General features: G+C 38.0%; 1 long non-coding RNA gene across 1 annotated transcript in view; it reads right to left on the bottom strand.

Moving 5' to 3' along the window:
• The window catches only part of LOC107835273 (uncharacterized), a 9681-nt gene extending 6325 nt beyond the window's left edge, over positions 1 to 3356 (bottom strand). Inside the window, exon 1 of the long non-coding RNA XR_001661087.1 lies at positions 3273 to 3356. This is a non-coding gene — a long non-coding RNA (uncharacterized LOC107835273). The remainder of the gene's footprint in view (positions 1 to 3272) is intronic.
• Between the last annotated feature and the right edge of the window lie 1742 nt (positions 3357 to 5098).

Below are 5098 nucleotides of genomic sequence, written 5' to 3' on the forward strand. Positions count from 1 at the left end.
TTTTTTTTTTTTTTGACCCGTCAGCTTTTCAGTTCGAAACCACAAAAAGGCTAATAAACCAGCGACCGTCAGAACCGCGCAGGGTAAAAAGCTCAGGCGGATCTTAGGACAACAGGAGGAGCTCATCCAGTTTTAGCTCACAGAAAAAGCCCCAAACTAACAAAATTAAACTGACCAATATGATTTAGCCTTTTGCGTGCCCTTTGACCCCCACAGACTCGCACTGATGTGCGCTACGTACAAGATGCTTTGACACAAAATGTTTTTTTTCTCCACAATTTTGTTAATAGTAAAGAGGGTTAGATAATAAAATATACAATAACTATTCTTTTCTTTATTTAAAAGGAAAATCTCAAGGAACTCAGTGTATACAGCTGCATCTGCTCTGCAATAATCCATACTGTCGTTACTTGGAGGAAATTTAAAATTACACAGAAAAGCTCCAAAAGGGACTCAAACTTAAAACTCTGAACTAAGAACTAATGATCACATAATAGCAATTAACTATTTCTGCCATGGTAAATCATTACTGACAACTATAGTGAGTAATCCCTAACATTAATATGATCATACCGCATGTAATCATGTGTACATATGTATTGTTATTAAGAGTGAGCTAAGAAAATGTATGTCTGTATCAAACTAGTAGCCCTTCGTGTTACTCTGTACCCATGAAGTAGCTCCCAGTCTCAAAAAGGTCGGTGACCCCTGTTCAGGTTGAACCTGACAGCTGATGGTTTTCCAGCCTGTCGGCTCTGCAGCCTTAAGAAAACAAACTTCATGATAATAGAAAAAGTTTCATCTTTCAGTTTAACTGGCACGTCTCTGTCACCAGTTTGAACCAGTTCAACCAGTTTGAACATTTATTTATAACCTGAGAAGCAAACAGGGGAAACATCTTCAATGCAGATTAGTAGAAACATTAAGAGTAAAAAATAATGAAGTATAACAAATAAAAATGAAACATTACTGTGTAAAAGTTTTTAAACCGTCAGTTTGTTTAGTTTTCTTTCCCTCCAAAGATTCGATCTTGGTATAAAAACGTCTTTTGACTGTGATGACCCTTACAGGAACATTATTATCTCCTCTGCATTTCCACTGGATTTATTAAGGTATAAATAAATTATCTGGGCAGAAGAAAAAGACCCAGAAAGGAGGAAAAACTTTTTATCATCCAGTATCTTCTGGACCAGTAACTAGCTAATTGCTAACACAGCCTTCTGCCCTCTAGTGGATTCCATGTGTAACTACAATCATAGTAAAACTAGAGCTGATATGAGAATAGTACTTCCTTTAGATTCTTTCAAAGTAAAACACAAGGAATGAAATTCTCCTTTAAATACATTTTAGTTCGTATATTTATTATTCTATCAAAAAATTAAATGTTGAAGTGAAACAGTTACTGTACCACAATAAGAGAAACTGCAAAAAATATTTCAAAGGTGTAACACTGAAGTTACTGATGTTACACGTCTCATCTCACAGTGGACAATTGTAACAAATTATGTTTTTTATGTTTTTTCTTCTTCTGATGTGTCTCTGCTTCCCCTTTGATCTTGGTGGAGAGCCTGTAACGATGACCAGCGTCAGTGGAAAAAAAAAGACGACCACCGTCTTCTTAATAATAATAATAATAAATTTATAATGCACTTTTCATTAATAACAATCTCAAAGTGCTACATGGTTCATCTAAAAACATAAAATCAACAATCAAAAACAATTAAAAAAGACTGTCAAATAAAAGTGGAGAAGGCTTGTCTAAAGAGGAAAGTTTTCAAGCCAGTTTTAAAATCGGACAATGATTGCGGGGCTCTCAAATAGTCCGGGAGAGAGATCCAAAGACAAGGAGCAGCCACAGCAAATGCTCGATCACCCATAGTCCTTAGTCTTGATCGAGGAAGGTGGAGTAGATTGCTGGATTGGGATCGTAGGGGTCTAGAGGTTGAATGTGAAGTAAGGAGGTCCTTCAGGTAATCCGGTGAGGTTCCGTATAGACAGTGATGGGTGATAAGTGCAATTTTATACTGAATCCTATAAGTTTCAGGAAGGCAGTGAAGCTCGTAAAGAGTTGGTGTGATGTGATCAAATTTACGAGCTCTCACTAGGATCCTGGCAGCACTGTTTTGAATGTACTGAAGCCTCTGAAGGTGTTTTTGGTGGAAGAGGGAGTTACAGTAGTCGAGCCTGGAGGAGGCGTGGATGAGGGTCTCGGCATCAGAACGGGAGAGAGATGAACGAATTTTGGAAATATTGCGAAGATGAAAAAAACAGGTTTTAAACAGGTGCTTAATGTGATTTTCAAATGTGAGATGGGAGTCCATTCGGACGCCAAGGTTTGTAACAACGGAGGAAATGGGAATGTCTTGTCCAGAGAATGAAATACTCGTCAGAGTCGAGGATTGAACCTGATGAGGCGTTCCGATCAGTATGGCCTCGGTTTTGGAACAGTTCAACTGAAGAAAGTTATGGGTCATGCAAGACTTAATCTCCTCCAGACAGGACGTTAGCGCAATAAGCGGAGGTGAAGTCGAAGGTGATCCCATTCTAATGTAAAGTTGCAAATCGTCCGCATAACAGTGAAATGAAATGTTATGCTGAGTAATGATTTTACCTAAAGGCAGCAAGTAAAGAGAGAAAAGCATAGGCCCTAGAACTGACCCCTGCGGGACACCACAGGACACGCTAACGGCCTGGGACTTGGAGTTGCCAAGGCAGACACATTCCAGCCTATTGGAAAGAAAAGATTGAAACCAATCCAGGACAGATTCACCGAGGCCGACTTCCACATGCAAACGATGTAGGAGAATGTTGTGGTCCACAGTGTCAAATGCAGCAGTGAGATCAAGGAGGACAAGAATGGAGGTGCAGCCAGTATCAGCAGCCATGAGAACATCATTTGTAACTCTTAGCAGGGCGGTCTCAGTACTATGAGCAGGACGGAACCCAGATTGAAATTTGTCATACAGAGAATTTCTTTGAAGGTGGCGCTGGAGTTGGGCAGCCACTGCCTTTTCCAGCACTTTAGAAAGAAAAGGAAGATGTGAAATAGGACGGTATTTGGAAAAGGAATCAGGATCCAAAGTGGGTTTTTTTAGAAGGGGTTTGATGATGGCAGTTTTAAGAGACAGGGGGACATGGCCGGATTTCAATGATTTATTTATTATTTGAGTAATTAATGGGCTTATTGCAGTGCGATTTGATTTTATAAGTGAAGAGGGAAAAGGATCAAGTGCACAGAAATAGGGTTTCATTCCCTTAAGGAAGGACTCTACCTCACTTTGAGCAACGTCATCAGTTCCAGACAGTGGATGCCCTTCGTGAAGCCATCTTCAACACTTGGAGCAACGTTCCCACTGGCCTCCTGGAAACACTGGCATCAAGCCTAAACGATTGTTTGGAGTCATCAACAAGAAGAATGGTAGAGCTACTCATTACTGAGTCCTTTTATTGACACTTTGATTTCTGTTTTGGGGGGTTTTCGGGGTTTTTTGAGCTATGGTCTTAAACTTTTGATCAACTGAAAAAATCATGTTTCAGTGTAAATGCAGTTTTCAATTAATTACCCGCTCAAAGGTTTTTGTCTCTTACGCTGATTTCTTCTTTTAACAATGTGAAGCTCTACTTAGAACCTTCTTAAGATCCAATAGTGCAAAATGCAAATTCTTGCAATTTTTTGACTGGTCTTAAGATTTTGATTAGGAGTGTATAATATAATTCATTTATTGGTTCTTTTGAAAAGGCACATGAATATTACAACACATCTTAATTACCCATTTTTGATAATTAGATTTCATTAAACTGAGATAAGAGATAGGATTTAAAAAAATTCACTTCTTCCTACTGCTTTTCATACAGAAAAATAAGCTATGGACATGTTTACTTGTTTTTAAAAATTAAGTAAATAAATAAAAAAAACAATATTAATACGAAAAAGTAAAGTGACGATAGACAATCATTTTAATCCAAATAAAACATTCAAGACTTTAATTGAGATGAAAATTTTAGGTGACTTTTAACTGAAAGTCATCAAATATTTCCCTTCTTATCTTAACGGTGAGTTAAAACACACACTAGAAGCGACAAATAAAAATTAAAATCTAAATTTACCTGAGCTGCAAATAGTAAAAGACTTCAAACAAGAGACTTCTACCAAATGTAGATAAACTTTCAGAGCCTCAGGACGGTTTGAACGGTGAAACTAATCCAGATTAAACCTGACCGGATCGTCCAGATCAGGTGGAAACTCAGCTCCCATTCTGGACCGGCCCAAACATCTCCACTCAGTCGTTTATGTCCATCAGTAAAGTAACCAGGTCGGTTTACCTCTGTAGGTTTTCTCCCAGGTTTTCTGAGCGGTCCTCTGGCAGAACGGCGTACATGTCGTTCTCGTTGAGTCGCTGTTTGTTACCGCGGTGCATCAGCGGCGTCAACCAACTGAAACAGAACCGCAAAGAGTCCAAATCAACCCAGCAGCACCGAAACCACCACGGCTGTTCATACGGCTGCAACTACACTTTATATTAGCTATTAATTATTCTATTAGTCTTAATTCTGAAGATTTTTCATTTAACCTCTTAAGTTTTTGTTATACAGTTTTAGAAATAAACAAATTCTTCCTTTTAAATAAAATAAAAAATGAAACATTTTATTGCCTAAAATGCAATAAGAACTTGAACTGTGCCACTTTTTTTTTTTTTTACAGTTTTGGCTCAATTACAGATCAGAATTTTTTTTTTGAGTCATTTTACTCCAGTTAACGATTAATCAATTACTAAATTAGTTGACTGTTATTCCAATAATCTCCAAACATGGAGAAGCAGCATTCAGCTTCTATGCACCACAAATCTGGAACAAAGTTCCAGAAAACTGCAAAACTGCTGAAACACTGAGTTCCTTTAACTGTTCATAGCTGCCTTTGATTGACAATAAATGGAATATTGATCAACATATTTGATGTTTATTGTGGATTTTAATGATCTTATTTGACAAAATGTGGTGCTTGTTATTGTTTTTAACCCTCCTGTTATGTTCGATCCTGAGGTACAGCAATAATGTTCGCGGGTCAATTTGACCCGGGGAGTGTTTAGTCATGCTATAG

Source organism: Poecilia formosa, unplaced genomic scaffold (assembly GCF_000485575.1).
Source record: "Poecilia formosa unplaced genomic scaffold, Poecilia_formosa-5.1.2 Scaffold1400, whole genome shotgun sequence".
Classification (NCBI taxonomy): domain Eukaryota; kingdom Metazoa; phylum Chordata; class Actinopteri; order Cyprinodontiformes; family Poeciliidae; genus Poecilia; species Poecilia formosa.